General features: G+C 37.7%; 1 long non-coding RNA gene across 1 annotated transcript; it reads left to right on the top strand.

Moving 5' to 3' along the window:
- Positions 1–4308: 4308 nt before the first annotated feature.
- LOC149815066 (uncharacterized) lies at positions 4309–16610 on the top strand. The gene is made up of 3 exons (XR_016428046.1): positions 4309–4323; positions 15493–15706; positions 16002–16610. It is a non-coding gene; the product is annotated as an uncharacterized LOC149815066 (long non-coding RNA).
- Positions 16611–18559: the final 1949 nt, after the last annotated feature.

The following is an 18559-nucleotide window of genomic DNA, read 5'->3' as shown; positions in this document are numbered from 1 at the left end:
CAAGTTGTTGGACTCTTTCTTTCGAGATGTGTCCTAAACGACGATGCTAAAGAAGATAGGATTGATCATTTATCAGGTTACGCTTACTGCCAATTACTTGATTAGTATTAAGAGTTTCCTAGATATAGATTTGGGTTTTCAGACAATATAATCCATCACACAATAATGGAGAACCAATCAAGATATTATCTTTATTGATATATAATTTGGATTGTTCAAACTTTATACAATATCCAAATTTATCAAGTCTTGATACAAAAATAAGGTTTCTGCTATAGGATAGAACATAAAAAGTATCTACCAAATAAAAAATGAAACCACTATCTAATACTATTCTGCAGGTCCCAACAACCTTCACATGAGACCGCATCTTGTTTTAAGAGAAGATGCTGCATTCATACCTTGTTGGTTCCCTCTTATTTAGAAATGTCTGCAGAGAATTGACAATATACACAGTGGCACCTGAGTCAATTCACTAACTATTAATTGAAACATCAATCAAATTACATTCATTAGAAACAAATGACAAGTTACCTTTCTTGCTCAACCAAAACTGGTACTTTATGCACTCTACTTTCTTATGTCCTTTCTTTTTGCAGAAGAAATACTTTACTGCAGAAACATCAAACTTAGCAAGTGATTGGTTGGACTGGGAGGCTGACTTTTTCTTGGGCTTCTTCTTAAAAGATTTCTTTTTTGGTCCACTCTTCTGCTGAACTTTATGAGAAGCCATATATGTACTATGCACCTTCTCACCCTTCAACCTCTTTTCTTTTTCAACACACTTGGACAGGAGATCATTAAAAGTTCATTCGTCATTATGTGTGTTGTAGGAGATTTAAAAGAAACCATACTCACCTGGCAATGATGTCATAATGAGGTGGATAAGGAAGGAGTCTGAGATAGTCAGCTTCATGTCATTAAGCTACGTGACTATGTTCCTCATATGTGGTATGTGTTGCCGGATGTTACTTCCATTCATATATCTCATAGATGTTAACTTATATATAAGAGTATTGGCCCTAGCCTTGTTGGAACTCACGAACTGTGCCTCTATAGCAGCCGAAAAATCCTTTACAGTCTTACATGTGAGAATGACATTTCTTATGTTCTTAGCCACCCTAGACTGCAACAAAAGTAAACTGAGGCAGTTAAAACGCTCCCACTTCTCAAAATCAGATTTCTATTTTGGAGTGTTAGTAGGTGTTAGTTCAACAAATTCTTCATTCTTGAGGGCTAGGTCTAAATTCATGTACCCTAAAGTAAATAAAAATGTTTCTTTCTATTCTGAGAAGTTAGAACCATCTAGAAAAGGGATACTAGATGAGCCAAAAACTGTATTAGGCATTGTATTGACAAAAGACAATATTATTGCATATAATAAGACAAGTAAATGAAAAATTAAATACATGAATAAGGCCCTTGATTATTTACTCTTTTCTAGGCAAGTGCCAAGGGTCATTATGGTACCACTTTGGTGGTTACCCATAACACGTGAATGCACTTCGCTTCCCACTACTCGATAAAACTGAGGGAACATGTACCCAGAGATAATCGACATGGTACATTTGGGTACTACACATCTCATGTGCTGGGAGACACTTCCATCATTTTATCCTAGTAGCCTCTGAACATAATAATACCATCTTTGGATGACACATTATTTCTATGAGGCCAATATAATTTCAATGTTAAAAAAAAAAAAGTATAACTAAACATTTGCAAAAAATATACATTAGTTCACTTTGGTGAAAGCAGATACATACAAATGCAAATTTCATGTTAATCCCTATATCAACATTGATGTGAATGCTTAAACAATCATACATACTAAATGACAACACTATACATATCTTTATGCATTCATAAATGTGTATACATATGCATGAACAAGCATAACATCAATAGGAGCATGTACATAAGCATTAAAAATGACTCCAAAACATAATGAATCAGTAATATAAATAAATATCCTTAAAAATGACTCATAAAAATGTTATGCATGCTCTAAAACATGTATGTCGGCCCTAGAACCCATGAACCAGTCCAAAACATGATGAACAGTCCCAGAAATAAATGTATCGGTTTGAAACTTGATGAACCATACAAGAAACACCCTTAGAACAGTCTCAAAACGAAAAACCAGTTATGCCAAGTGAGATAACTGACTCAAAAACCCTAGGAACCAGTTTAAATTCACTCAGAACCGGTCTCAGAATGCCCTGTATCGGTCTCAGAAGCCATATGAATCGATACAACTCATTTTGGGTTGTTTTGTTTATTCCAAAACAGATCGTTCTGTTCAAACAAAATGGATTTGTTTTAGAACAGTCGCACTGGGTGTCCAGAATAGATGTTCCCGATGTCTGAAACGTACTGTCTGTTTCAAAACTCTATGTCTGGGACAAACGTACCCGGTGTTCCTGGACTTCGGGTCTATGGATCCCAAAACAAGCCGACCCGGGTCCAGACCCTGACCCGATTACTGTAGCACCGCGTTATGTTTTTGAATCTAGGTTGAATCGGATATTCCAGATCAGGTCCATACCCGATCCAGTTTCTTGAGTATTTAAGCATCACTATGATGTTTTCCGAAAAATCCGAGCCACTTCACAAATCTCTCTCTCTCTCTCTCTCTTTGTCTCTCTCTCTCTCGTTCTGAAGCATTTGATGAGACGACCGATGGCTTCGGCGAACCAGATGATGATGCCCCCGGTGAGACAAATGGCGGCGCTTCCTGCATAACCTGAGGCAGAGCTTGCCGACATCTTCCACACCAGATGCTTCTGGAGAAAATGGAAAGAGAGAGAGAAGGTCTACCTTCTAGAAGTTTCGTCGGGGCTTCGGTAGGCTTTTTCGGCCAACACCGACTTCTGTCACCCCAGACCGTCTCAGACACCAGTAAATGCTGTCTCCAGTTCCCGGGAGGGTTTGGGTTTCACCCAAAACATGTCCCTTGTCCTTTTCGGCAAAAAACCCCTCGAACAAAATGGGGGTTTCGCTGACGGCTGACGGGAAAAGATCTGGTCCTGACAAAAATGTCAGAAAAGAAACAGTGACCTGACACGAGTCGTGTCGGTCACAAGGGATTAGCCTAGACCCGATATGGGCGGTTCAAAACCTTGACCCGATTCGGTTTACAACTGGATTTGAATCGGGTAAGGTCCAATATAGTTTCCAGAACCAGATCCGAATCGGGTCAGGTCCGATATAATTTTCAGAACTGGATTGGAACTTGTATCGAACCGGTTCAGTTTCTAGAACCAGATCTGAATCGGGTCAGGTCTGATACAACTTCTAGAACCGGATTGGAACGTGTATCAGACTGGTTCGGTTTCCAGAAACTGCTTCAGTTTGTTAGAACAAAAAAAATGATTTTATTTCAAAAAACAGAATCGATCTTTTTGGGTTTGCACGTTTTTCTGTTTATGTTGTAACAGAATACAAAAACAGAGGACGTGCTATGCGCATGGACTGAGTCTCAGAACTTCTGAGACTCGTCTCTGCCTCCATCTTTGTTCTTCCTTATACAAAGATGGGTAAACAAGTCCAGAGGATCATAACCTGGCTTTGATACTAATTGTTGGACTTTAGGGTTATGATATTTTTTTTTTGGATAATACACAATTGGTGAAACCGAGAAAACTTAAGCAACGATTACAAAATTAGGGAAAATAGCATGTACTGATGTTCATGCTATTGCTCGATGAGGAAGCCCAGGCGTCTGAATGTGTGGAAACGGGAGAGCCTTCTCCTCTAAATTCTTCTCTGCCTTAGGTGAGTCACAATAAAAAATGAGCAGAATATAGTAGGGACCCTAATCTTATATGAAAACCTCTCTGATTACTGATTTCTGGAAAGCCTTTAGAAAATCAGATGAACTGCCCTCAACCATGCATTTTCACTTATAAGATCCCCCAGGCTTATTAGTAATTCAAAACGTGGCATATTTGAAAGTTCATAACGGTTAGTTATGGAAAATGAATCTGGATCCAAACTACTAACATTTTTTTACTAAGTGACTATTCTGTACTTACATGACTGCTGAAAGTTTGACGATATTCTGATTTTTTGGTTCCCGAGTATTAAGAAAATCGATTTTGCCTTTTCTGAAAGTGTCGTCCGTGAAATTTCTTCTCAAATCTTCGTTTGAAGTAGAAATCTGTCTGCGATTGCCTGTATGAGATAAATATCTTCAAACCGACAGATGTTCATTTTTTCTGTTTCAGCAAGACAAGTTAAAGTGGTCGGATGGCGTTGAGAGGGGTGTGGCAGCTTAAGAAGATGGTTGTGAGCTACTGCGATTGGGGAGAAAGCAGTAAGGTGCCCATTTCGTGCTCTAGATTGATGTGTTGGATTTTTGTTTGGCTATATATAAGACGCACCGTGTTCTTTATCTCCGTGGTTTGTGGGTGCAATTTGGCCTTTGGGATATATATTGTTGTTCTAATAATAACTGTTCTGCTTATGAAAATTGATCACCCAGAATAATGGTTTCAAAACCCAAAAGTTCTACTGAGGCTTATCCTGTTCAACATGATCACCTGCTCGATCCAACAAGTTGACCATCTATTGCTTAGGACATTGGGCAGGCTTGTTAGAAGCTTATTTCACTTTTTTTTTCCTTCGGACAGAGATTCGATGGTCGCAGTGATAACCTGAAAATACATGGTTAAACAGAATAAAACGTGTTAAAGAGCAACAAGAAAAGCAAAAATCCCTTTAACCAGTTTCAGTGAAAATTAGGGTTTCCATCCTCTCTCTTTGTTTTGTTGTCAGGCAGCAGCTTTTCCCAATAATGTCCTATCTTTTGTGTTGATTCTTACACTGATCACGTTTTCTTGGCCATAGTCCATTTTTTTGTGGTGGTGGTGATGAGAATTGTTGCTTGTTACTGTTGTTGGTGTTATTATTTTTTTTTTTTGAAAGGAAAGCTGGGGTTAGGCAGACCCCTACCAGTTACACTATACCATTGGGTTTTGAACCTGCAACGTCCCAACACAAGGTGACGTGCACTAGCTGCTCCTACCAGACAAGCTGAGCCCCCTGTTGTTGGTGTTATTGTTGTTCTTGTTGTGGTGGCTTCAAGATAAGTGCTCATAGGATTGTTTTCCCCCTTCTGTACTTCTCTTCCAAAATTTTGCAAGAACTTGAGTTCTTTCTATTTGTTACTGGATTTATTTTCCACATTGTCCCTTGTATTCTCCCCTTTTCCATCTTTCATTCTGAATGATAAATAATATATAAAAAGTGTTTTTTTTCTGCATATTTGACATCTACTGAAACTACATTTATTTGACATCTACTCAAACTACATTTTTTGACCCCATCCTATTTGTACTACTTGGAAACTGGAAAGGTAGAATTCTATAAGGTGTAAGTAAATCAAATTAGAAGATTCCAGTGGCAGTAAACCTGCCCAGAATCATTCTGTCTTATTGAGCTGGTCATGCTACATTTGTGAATTTATGAGTTCCTTTTGGGTTTTAGCATGAATTGTTAACGCCGAACTTTTAATGATTCAAAACATACAAGTTATTCCTCTCCAACCATGAGTACCTCCAGGCTTACTACCCATTTCCAGATCACCCTTTTCCTGCCTGTCTTTTGGAAATTCTTTGCTTGAAGGGATCTGAAGTCTGTTGCAGCATCATCTAGATTATTCTCTTCTGGCTAGGTCAACTTAAATAGTGTATTAATGAGAGAAGATGATGATGATGTCTTTAATGGGGTCACCCTTCACAGTGAAGAGCATATTGGTTGGCCATTTGCAATTTGTCAGCTTTCAAGAGTTTCATTTGTAAGCTACTCTGCCCCAAATGATCAGTCTGACTAGAACACAGTTTGAGGGAGAGGGTCCCATCCCTCAAATGCGTTTCCCCATAAACTACCGGCAGCTTGACCCTCAAAGATTTATCAAAGGATCAGAGGATTTTACACAAAACTTTTTTCGTATAACTGCATTTTGGATGGGCTCCATATTTTACATTTGGTGGCAGTTTTCTAACAATGACCATGTAATTGAATTCCATCCTGTGAACTCATCATGTGGAAGGCATTTCCTGGTGCTGATATTCCACTCATTGGTTGCTGAGTCAAATGGATATGCTACCTTGCTATTTGGTTTGAAAGCACTATGTTGAATGGCAAAGATTATGTTCTTAGTTGTTGAAAGTCCAGCCATGGTTCAGACAAAGGTTGCAACTATCGTATTGTAACCCGTATCGGTCAGGCCCAAAATAAGATACGTATCGTATCGTAAAAAATCATAAATTTTGAAAAAAAAATTAAAATTCTAAAAAAATTAGAAAAAATAGCAAAAATTCTAAAAAATAATGACACACGAAATAATGATGAAATGCATAAAATGAAAGCATAAAATCACATATGAAGCATTTATGTCTCTATGATCTACATAAGACATCATCAAACATTATCACAAAAACAATGCAAAATATTAAATATCTACAAGACTCATACTTTCATATTATATAAACAAAAATATTATGACAATAGTTGCACTCAATTTTCAATCGGTTTTCACTCATTATTTGAGTTCCTCAATGCCATGCCAGATCATCTGGTGCTATCTTTGTTAGAGGAATGTGGAGCCTGATTTCTACCTTAATATAAATCTTTAATTTTTGCGGATTCAACTTCGTGGTAAGTTGGCAGGGGGTTGTAGGGGGCAACAACCCCCGAGGTAGAATTTTTTTGTGGAGTAGCATTGTAATTTTACTCATAACAAAGACTTTTTACCTTAACCGATTTTCTTGAGTGAAAAATGGTGGAAATGCACTTTTTTTTGCCTTAACCCACTTTGGGGTGAAAAAATGGTGGAAAAACACTTACTTGACGAAATATCGAAAGCTCTCTCGGAGCAAAGATCAGCCAGCAAAACGGTCTCACGACACCTAGGGTGCATGGGAAGCTCTCCAGTATGTTCTACGAATGAGGGTTTTGGCCTATGTCACATGGGTGCGGGTGCGACAAGGGTGCGGCGCAATTTCAAAAATTTTGGATACGGGGACTCGGCTATATATATATATAACAATAATTCTAGTAAACAATTAAAATTAAGTTTAACACATCTATGGGCTATGGTTAAAGGAAAAAAAACTTGAAACTATGACCTTGTGAAATGGTCCATGATCTGTACTGGTCCAGTTTTTGAAATGACCCCTTTATTATAGCATTCACATCTTTGTGATCTGTTCAGTTTTGATATTCAAATGTTTAAACTTTATACGTTAACAGTTGCACAGACTGTGCAGTTGCACAGTCTGTGACTATGCAACAGCATTGCACAGTCTGGTTATATATTTAAAAAAAAAGATATATAAAAAATGTTGTTTTTTATTTTTTGTCCTAAAAATGAACATTTTTGGACTTGGTCAAAGTTGACCGAGTCCAAAATGTGGATGGACTCGGCCTCAACTCGTTGACCGAGTCTGACTCGGTGTTGACCGAGTCCAAAGCCTCACCCGTGTCGGGGTGTGTCGACTTGGGTGCGGCGCCTCCCTAGCCGAGTCCGTATGACATAGGTTTTGGCCCTCTAAAGCTCTTTAAAACACAAAAACATAAAAGCACCGTTTTGCCCATTTTAAGTCTGCAGGCAATGTATTGTACGATATGGTACACACCATATCATACGATACATGCGATACACATACGATACACCAGTATCGAGATGCGGGTGCGTATCATATCAATCTCTTGCATCGATACAATACGTATCATATTGTTGTGAAAATATCTTAAAAAAGAGATAAAGTGTGCGATGAGCAAAATACCACCAATGTGCACAAATGCACAAGAACACTTAGAACAAATGTACACAAAGGTACAATAAAGAAACTCAAATGCACAAAGGCATACAAAATATAAAGAATTTTATTGAGAAGATTGGAGAACAAAAGCTCCAAGAAGTGAAGATTACAAAGGGAGAACTCCCCTATTTATAATAAGAGAAGGAGCCTTGGAGGGGCTCCACTAGCTGTTGGAGCCCCTCCAACGGTTAGAATTCTAACCGTTGGAGAGGCTCAACAGCTAGTGTTGAGCCCTCCAAGTTGACTTTGAGTCAACAAAAAATAAGGACAAAAAAATGAAAAAGAAAAAAGACAAAGAAGAAAAGTGAAAAAGCAAAAAGAATTACAGCATATTCATAATTATGAATATGCGCAAAAGAGGAATGACTAAAATACCCTTGCGCGTTTTACAAGAAAAAGAAAGAAACAAAAAGAAACATACATATTTACATATATATATAAAGATAGATACATATACATATATACATGATATATATATATATGTATATGTATCTCTCTTTATATATATATGTAAATATTTACATAAAGAGATACATTTTAACACCCTCCCTCAAACTTAGGGCACAATGATCGAAAGTTTGCTAAGGAGAAAGTTGAATCTTGGAGAGCAAAGCGCCTTGGTGAAGAAATCTGTCAACTGATATTCAGACGTTACATAAGGAAGGTCGATGACTTTTTGTAGATATGTCTCTCGGACATAATGGCAGTCCATCTCAATATGCTTTGTCCGTTCATGAAACGTGTGATTCTTAGCAATATAGATTGCACTCTTATTATCACAACACAACTTTGTGGGTTCTTTAATTGGAATCCCCATATCTTGCAGCAACTGATGAATCCAGACAATCTCCATAGTTGTAGATGCCATGGCTCGATATTCTGCTTCAGTGGATGATAGAGACACCTTCTGTTGCTTCTTACATCTCCATGAGATCAGGGATTCACCTAAAAAAATGCAAAAGTCTGTAGTGGAGTGACGGTTATTTGGGTCACCTCCCCAATCAGAGTCAATATATGCAATTAAATTCAACTCAGAAGAAGAGGAAAGGAAAACCCTCTTGTTTAAAGTTCCCTTTAAGTATCTGACAACTCGGAGAACGACACTCATATGAACGGATGTAGGAGCATGCTGAAATTGGCTTGCAGTATGCACGGCATGAGAGATGTCCGGCCTTGTGATGCTAAGATACATTAGAGATCTCACAAGTTGCCGGTAGGGGGTAGGATCCTCCAAAGGTTTCCCATCATCAATCTTCATTTTTTATCCCACAATTTCAGGGGTCTCACAGATTTTATCATCAGTAATACCTGATCTGTCAAGAATCTCACAGGCAAGTTTAGTTTGAGACAAAAAATAGCCTCTATGAGAGTAGGCTACCTCGATACCAAGAAAGTAAGTCAGATACCCCAGGTCTGACATTTCAAACCTTTCTTTTAAAGTGGTTTTAATGTTTCTGATGCCCTTTATGTCACTACCTGTTATCAACATATCATCAACATACAACAGTAAAATCATAATTCCTGCATCAGACTTTTTGACAAACAGAGCAGTGTCAGTGTAGCATGAGGAAAAACCATTTTGAACTATTACATCATTAAATCGATCATACCAAGCCTTAGGGGCTTGTTTTAAACCATAAAGCGCTTTTTGCAAACGAAGGACTTTCCCCTTTGGCATGTTCATACCAGAAAGAGCATCCATGTAGACTTCTTCATTAAGGTCCCCATTTAGAAATGCATTTTTAACATCCATTTGGTAAATATTCCATTTAATCAAACACCTTACAGTAACCATTCGTGCAACAGGAGCAAAGGTTTTTTCGTAATCGATGTCGTATTCTTGACTATATCCTTTTGCGACAAGACGGGCTTTATATCTTTCGAGAGTGCCATCACTCTTGGTTTTGACTTTAAAAACCCATCTACATCCTATTGTTTTCTTTCCTTCTGGAAGACATTGAAAAACCCACGTTTTGGCTTTGTTGAGGGCTCTAAGTTCGTTGTCCATGGCATCCCTCCATTCAATAATTTCCTTAGCTTCTTTAAAATTTCTAGGTTCTTGATATGAGTGAATGGCACTAATACATGCCCTATGTTTTGGAGAAAAAGACTCATAGGATATAAATCTAGAATGATTTTTCCTAGATCTTTCAGTTCTTCGAGAGTTGTTGGAAGATTCACTAAGATTACTATATTTCTCTATTGCACTTCTAAAAGTGCTTTTATCTCTATGAGTATAGGTAATTGGTTCATTTATCATTTCTTCTTCATCATGAATAGTTTGAGGAATACTTTCACTTATATCCTCATTCTCTTTTAATTCATCATCGCTAAAAAAATCTTCATTTCTAGATAATAGTTCAAACAAAAAAGAATAATCGACATTATCTTCATGAGTTTTGTGTTCTTCAAAACCACTTATGTTTTCTAAAAAGGTTACATTTCTTGAAAATATAGTTTATCATTTTTAATATCATAACACCTAAAACCTTTTTGGGTTTCCGAATATCCTAAAAACGCACAAGGAATAGCTTTGGGAGATAATTTATCATTCTTATCGGTGAGAACAAAACATTTACAACAAAAAAATCTTAACCTATTGTAGTCGGGTTCTTTTTTATACAAGATTTCATATGGAGATATTTGATTCAAGTTTTTGGATGGAAGTCGGTTGATGAGATAAACCGATGCAAGAGCCGCTTCGGCCCAAAATTTTTTTGGAATTTTTTGAGAAATTAGCAAAGTTCTTGTAGTTTCAATTATGTGTCTATGTTTTCGTTCGGCCAACCCATTTTGTTGGGGAGTTTTGGGACAAGACCTTTGATGAACAATCCCATTATTTTCAATATAACTTTTGAAATCATTTGAGAGATATTCTCCCCCGAAGTCGGTTCTAAAAATTTGTAATTTACTATTGAATTGATTTTGTATTAACATGTGAAAGATCTTGAAAGTAGAGAAAACCTCATGTTTATGTTTGAGGAAGTATATCCAACTATACCTTGAAAAATCATCCACATAAATAACATGATATGAAAAACCTCCCTTAGACACAACGGGTGCCGGTCCCCATACATCCGAATGCACAATTTTGAAAGGTTTGGTTGAAAACATAGTTCTTTGTCCAAAAGGTAAGCTTATCATTTTACCAAGAATGCAATCATTACAATTGAAATTGTCTTTACATAAGGTTTTAGCAAAATGTAAATATGAAAGCTTGACAATATTTGGATGCCCAAGGCGTTTATGCCAAACATTTATATCCTTATGTTGGGCAATATTACAAAAAGAGGTTTTTGGAATTTGAAGAAATTCTATGAGATAAAGATCTCCCTTCCTACAGCCTTCCTCAATCAACTTCCCGGACCGGCGATCCTGTATCCAACATTTATTTGATGAGAATTTGATATCACACCCATGATCCGACAGTTGAGAGACGGAAAGCAAATTTAAATTTAGTTTTGGTATAAATCTAACTTTTGGAAAAAACCTTGTCTTTCAAAATCACCAATTCCTTTTATTTCAAGAGAAGCCCCATCCGCGGTGGAGACAAAAGAGGGTGACAAATTTTTTGAGTATTTAGAAAGTGAAAAAACATTTGAAGTCATATGAAAGGATGCACCCGAGTCTAAGAGCCAAAGAGTCTTATCGGGAGGAGAGAAGGTGGTCATGGCGGCTCCGGAAACGGATCCCTTGAGGAGTGGTTGAAGAGCTTCCATGATTTGATTGAGAGCCAAAGTAGCATGATTGGAAGAAGAAGGACCTTCCTCCTTGGTTGATTGGAAAGTAGTAGACATAGCCACCATCTTCTTCCATTTAGGGCATACCGGTTTGATGTGACCCGGTTCTTTGCAAAAATGGCATATGATCTTACTATAATCTCTCCTTCCATAATGCCTACCATTTTCTCCTTCTCCTTGATTTTTGTTAAAATGAGGGGGTTTATAGGTTTTAACATTATTCCCCGGTCTTGAGACGGCATAAGCACTCTTATCCTCATCTTTAGAGGGAATGACCAACACACTTAGATTGGTTTTATTCATTCCCAATCTAGTTTCTTCTCCACTTAATTTGGTAAGCACATCTTCCAACGGGGGGAAGAGAAAGAAGATAAGAGAGAGGATCTAGTTTGTTCAAACTCGGGTCTAAGCCCATTTAAAAAATTAAAGAAATGATCTTCTTCTAATTGTTTGGCTCTCAATTCAATAGCCTCACCGTTCCATTTAGGTTCTTGGAGGGCAAGCTCATCCTAAATAGTGGATAACTCGGCGAAATACTCTCTAACGGACATTTCTCATTGTTGAAGGGTTAAGGTCTTCTTTTGGAGATAGTATTTATGGGACAAATCTCTTGAAGTATACATTCTTTCAAGATATTCCCATACTTGACATGCCTTTTTGAACTTTAGAATATTGGCATTAATTTTGGTCTCAACCGAAGAGAAGAACCATGAGAGTATTTTGTAGTTTTTCATTTCCCATTCTTCATGCTTCTTATTGTAATCTTCAAAAGCCTTTTCTCTTTCTTCTCCCTCAAGAACCTTGATCTCCCCTTTGTCAAGGGTAGTAATTTTTGGTACGGGTTCAGGAATAGTTCCTTGAACATATCCCCAAAGACCCTTTCCTTTTATATGGGCCTCCATATTCCCGGCCCATACATGATAATTCGTTCCATTCATATTGAAGCCAAGAGAGAAGTGAGAATCCTTTTCGCCCATTAGAGAGGATACAAAGAGAAATAAATGCGTACCACAATGCGAAATGAGTCCCTTCTTGATGTAGGAAGCTTCCAAAATATAGAATGAAGAGCCGAGTCTTCACTTCAACCACCACAACTTAATGGCACGCTTTACGAGGTATTCCAGCAAAGAGAAAAAAGAGCACGATCTTCTTTTCCTTTAAGCCTAGCTTTGATACCATGTGAAAATATCTTAAAAAAGAGATAAAGTGTGCGATGAGCACAACACCACCAATGTGCACAAATGCACAAGAACACTTAGAACAAATGTACACAGAAGTACAATAAAGAAACTCAAATGCACAAAGGCATACAAAATATAAAGAATTTTATTGAGAAGATTGGAGAACAAAAGCTCCAAGAAGTGAAGATTACAAAGGGGGAACTCCCCTATTTATAATAAGAGAAGGAGCCTTGGAGGGGCTCCACTAGCTGTTGGAGCCCCTCCAACGGTTAGAATTCTAACCGTTGGAGAGGCTCAACAGCTAGTGTTGAGCCCTCCAAGTTGACTTTGAGTCAACAAAAAATAAGGACAAAAAAACGAAAAAGAAAAAAGACAAAGAAGAAAAGTGAAAAAGCAAAAAGAATTACAGCATATTCATAATTATGAATATGCGCAAAAGATGAATGACTAAAATACCCTTGCGGGTTTTACAAGAAAAAGAAAGAAACAAAAAGAAACATACATATTTACATATATATATATGTATATATATATATATATAAAGATAGATACATATACATATATACATGATATATATATGTATATGTATCTCTCTTTATATATATATGTAAATATTTACATAAAGAGAGATACATTTTAACAATTGTATCGTATAATACAGACAACATTGATTTAGACAATTGTGATGAGATACACTGGAAATTTCTGTGTTAGACACTAGTTTCCACCACGTGGAGAAAAGTTCAAGGTTTAGGTTGTTCAGTCATCTTATTCATGATTCTTCCGAGTCAATAGAGTAGCAGCACCAAACAGATATTCTGGGTGAATACCTATCTATCCTAGCCCCTTTCCATAAAAAGGTGATACAGCCTTTTCCCATTCATAAACAGGTCTTATTGACTCAGAAGCTGGATATGGAGGGATGAAGGTAACTTGTGTCTGTGCGCAACTTGATTCGACCTCTTGGAATATCAACTGACCAGGAGCTTAAGTGTTTGAGTGCTTGATTTTTGGGAGAGTCTCATAGATCATGTCTGGGTATATATACGTATACCAAGATGAAAGCGAGACCAAGGAGATTTAGGTAACTATCCAGTTTAACAGCCAAAAAGAGTCTTGAAGTCTAGGCCAATTCTAACAGTTGAAGGTAGTAAGTATGCTTTTTGAGGGTTTGTGGAGGCATGGTGTTGTCTCGAGTCCATGTTTTTATGCATTTTGTGCACTGCTATGGATGATAGCTTGTATTAGATACAGCATAAGATTACGACTGTGATTAAACTGACTTTTAAAATATGATAGAAATAAAGAAATTTGACTTTGATGTTGTAACTCAATCTAAACAACTTGTAGTGATAAAAGGATTAGTAAATTGTCTGAAGGTTCAGATGTAATGAGTAATTAGCAGCTGTCTAAACAAATCTATTTTTGCTTTTTTTTTTAGTTGACGCGTTAGTGGCCTGTGTACTGGATGAAATCTATTCATGCCATTAAACGATACATAGTTATTTTGTTTCTTTTAAGTTCTATCATTTCTTGAGTCATGAACATGTTTTATCACTATGCTGGATTTTTATACAATATTCTTTTTCTTTGTAGTTACATTAGTGTTGCTGGAGCTAGTCACTAGGAAATCTTCTCTCTTTGCTGTCAATTACATATGAATATGACTAGTTTATTGTGACAGTCTCTCATGGTTGTCTGCAAGGGTGTAGCTAGGGGGGGGGGGGGCAGGACTGGGCTGTAGCACTAGAGAAGATCCAGATGTGAGAGAGATATATAAAGTAAGAAAATGAAGGGAAAAGGGAGAGGGTGAGACTAAATGGGACACAGATCAGGTCATTCATCGAATGACCATAAGGTCTGGGCCCGATACCATACCCGAAAATCGGTGCCCCGACTCGTTGACACCCTAATTGCACCTGATATGCCTTCCGTGAAGACAATACCAATAAAGAAATTGCGGGGATTTTTTTTTACTCAGAGCAACCTTTAATATGATATTTCTGTCAGGTGCCAAACTTTCTTAAATCCCAAACCCGGACCTCATGTTTCTTAAAAAAATGTCAAATAAGAACCTGGGTTCGCCTCCCTCAAACAAACGAAACCTTTTAAAGTTTTATAAAGTTCACTATTTTATCTTTACTGAAAGCACGTGATTGCCCTTTTAAATACATGATTCAACATTGGAGAAAAAGAAGGGATGAATGTCACTTTCAACAATTTAGATTATTCAAGTCCTTATTTGTCAATTATCAGAAAAACTTAGGCTTGTGTCATGAATTGAGAAAAAAAATTGCCCCGACCTGTACAACATTCTTATTTCCACACACACATATAGTTTAATTGTTTAGTAAATAAATTTTGTCATTTAGAATTTAAGACAATAGCACCAAAATCTAATTATAAAAAAGAAATGTGTTTAGGTCAAACAACTCAGTCCAAAACAGTATTTTGAAGTAGAAACCTAATGGCAAAAACATATCTGAAGTTAATTGAATATATATCACCTGCAACTGTGGCTTTCCAATAATCTAGTAACTAATATCTTCCCATCTACGTATGCATGGTAGAACAAGCATAGTCGACCACGCCAGCCGCCTTCACCAATCCCAAATTGATGTCGATCCGAGTGTTTGTAGCTGCCAATATGGACGGTCGACAGTCAGCACCCACCAAGCGATGTCCCATCTTCAAGGAAGGCTGCTGACAAATTTTCTTCATCTTTATTGCACTTGTGAACAGATACCAACCTGTGTTTGGGGCTCAATTAAACACGCTTCATCTTGCACAAAAATCACAAGGAAAAGCACGAAGAAGGCAAGAGCCCAACTAAGCATATTCTGCAAGATGGTAGCAAAGAGGGTTGCCTCAATCACTCTGCTTTCAGCTTTTCTTCTCTTCTGTCTCATTACCTCTCCTCTACCTGTTGTTGATGCTGCTCGTACCCTCACCCAAGGTATATATATACATATAGTCTGCAAAGTTTAACTAATTACTTGCACCATATATATGTACCTTTCGTCTCAGGTTAGACTTCGACCGGGTGTAAGGGTGCCCTCCACTGATGGGCGTAGTAAGGACTTGGGTGTCAGTGACCCCACCAGGAGATTACCCACTTCCCCGGAGAATTTAGATTTGCAGGCTATGATATGATATAATATGATGTGTGATCCACACATTCGATGTAGTGTGTTTCTGAAATTTTATGAAGTAGAAGAATATCGGTTTCCTTATCCTTTTTCTTTGTTTAGGAAATCTTGCAGAACATGTAGTTTCAAGAATCATCTGCCTGGCCTGCGTCTGCTGTACCCCTCCTCCTCCAGGAAAATGCTGCACTAAATGTTGTGCCAAACCACTATCTCCTTCAGCTCTCACCCCATAATAATGATGATAATGATGATGACTATGCTCCAAATAACTGGTCCACGTTGACACGAATGATAATAAGCTCATAAAAAAGCTTCTGATGCTTGTGTTGTTTGTGTAACCTCACAAGTTGTGTCCTTATGAGACATTATGATAATAAGATTGCAGTTTGTCAAAGTGCTTTTCTTACTAAAATCTGCTTTGAAAATCACTGTTTATCTTATTTATTTTTGTAAATAACTATGAAAAGTATACCCCAAAGGGGTTAGCGTAGTTGGAGCGGGCCTTGGCTGCCAGACGGGCAGTCATGGTTCTACTACCGTGGTGCTACCCTTGAGCAAGCAGAAGCCCAGTGTAGGCCCTGGGGTGAGAGTCCTAGCCCTAGCGTTTTGTGCCGCTGGTATGGTGACATTGTCTTCAGTCTTGGGCGCAGTTTTCTGAACAAAACATGAGAAAAAGAACTATGAAAATTAAATGAAAACTTTTATGAGGTAGCACAACGGTAGCAACAGCTGGTTTTCTAAGAACGGCTGCTATCGCGCCTCTTGCGCTTGCCTTGCCCCTCCATGGAGCTGCTCCTTTGTCTTTCCAAACGATATATAAGGTGATATCAGGTGCCTTCACTATGCTCAGTGAAGTCTCTTGGCAAACACAAAGGACACTTATTTTTTTCTGTTTTTGCACTTCCTACATTCAAACACCACCATGGTGGTCGCCCGCATGGCGGGCAAGGTGGTTGTGAGGGTGCTGAGATGAAGGCACCGATCAAACCCTACCTGTGCATGGGTGTGTTCATAAAGGTGGGCCAGGTAAGGCAGGGTGGTCGTGGGGCCCCACCCGAGGGTTTTCTCACTTCAACGAGGGTTCCTCATTATAAACAAAAAAAAATTACATTCAACATCAACTTGAATATTTAATTTTAAAGTATAACTAAAACTAACCTATTTATAAATGCAACATAATCCTACCTTAGAAGTAATCCCTTGACAATTCCATGCAACTAGTGAAAATTATAGAGTGAACCATATGCTAACCGTATGATTCACGAGCTCATATTCCTACTACGAAACCTATAGGATGTAGCCATATTGAATCGATCACTAAACTTTAAGTGATACCCTTAATATTCAAGGGATTACAAAAAATATAATTGAAAGGATGGATGGCTTGAATGTGGACTCCATTTATTTTGGATTTAATCTCTAGGACATAAAATTCCTGAATGCGATTACCGGGTAAATATCAACCTTCAAAAGGTTCAGGTTTTTCTTACTACCAACCTATATTTTTTGGAATTTAAAACCTACCGTTTGAGTTTTTCTCAAGCAGATTCCACATTCTATCTCAACCAAAAGATATATGGAATTTGGGAGATTGGTGACATTCTAGTTTCAGAATCCAAAGTGCGGATATTCAAAAGAGAATTCTCATTCCTCTTAGGCTGTGTTTGGGATCCAGAAATTGGAAACAGTTGGTACTAAGCAACTGCGAAATCCACAAATATCGTGGAATTGACATTTCCAACTCGTCTGTTTGGAAGAAATTTAAAATTCCGGTCATGAATTCACCAAATCCATCTCAAGTTGCTTGGGATTGCTGTGGATTTTGTAATTGCCTCCCCAACTACCAATTCCCAAATGGACAAAAAACTGTGCCATGGTATTTTTGAGTTTGGGCTATGTTTGGGGCCAACTACGGTCCAAACATTAGCATAAACATGAGCTTGGGTAGAAAGGTTTTTTGAGAACAGTTTATGTTGGAATTAAACTAGAGCTGATTATTTGATATAGACATAACATGGTCCTAGATTGGAACTAGAATGAGGCCAATTTTCCGAACTAGATAACAGTTTTCAGGGTCAAAGATTATTTAAACTAGTAAGCAATTTTATAATTTAACAAATTTTCAGGCATTAATATGATATTTTTATGACTACTGAACTACAAATAATACAAGCTTAAACAGTTAATATGGAAAATACACATGTGGGCCATATGGATAACAATGTATACTGTATCTCAAAAGCAATTAAACAGTAATTTCAAAAAAAAAAGAAAGTAAAATTAAAGGTCATAAACCTCTCCAAGAGAAAAATCGAGAACATTCGAGAAGGGTCTGGCGACTCTGCCCACGATCAGAAGCCGGCCTACCCAAAGGTAACCCTCTATTTTCTAGACAAGATGGGGTTACGTGCATATCCTCCCCCAACAAGTGGTGGATCAACCGTATGGAAGCTGCTGTTGCTAGGTTTGTTTTTTCTTAGAGAAAAATATTCAGATTGTATTAAAATCATGTAAAGAATTATATCAGATGGCAAGAAAGTGATGAGGTATCACTCGACGCTCGATACATCAAAAGAGGCTTACCCAACTGCAACAGCTTAGCAGAGAGGTTAGATATGTGGAGGTTTATTTATAGACAACCAGATGTTCAGATTGCCAAC

Source organism: Nuphar pumila, chromosome 15 (assembly GCF_984573655.1).
Source record: "Nuphar pumila chromosome 15, dmNupPumi1.hap1.1, whole genome shotgun sequence".
Taxonomy (NCBI): domain Eukaryota; kingdom Viridiplantae; phylum Streptophyta; class Magnoliopsida; order Nymphaeales; family Nymphaeaceae; genus Nuphar; species Nuphar pumila.
The sequence above is the reverse complement of the archived record's forward strand: the minus strand, read 5'-3'. Positions and strand labels throughout refer to the sequence as shown.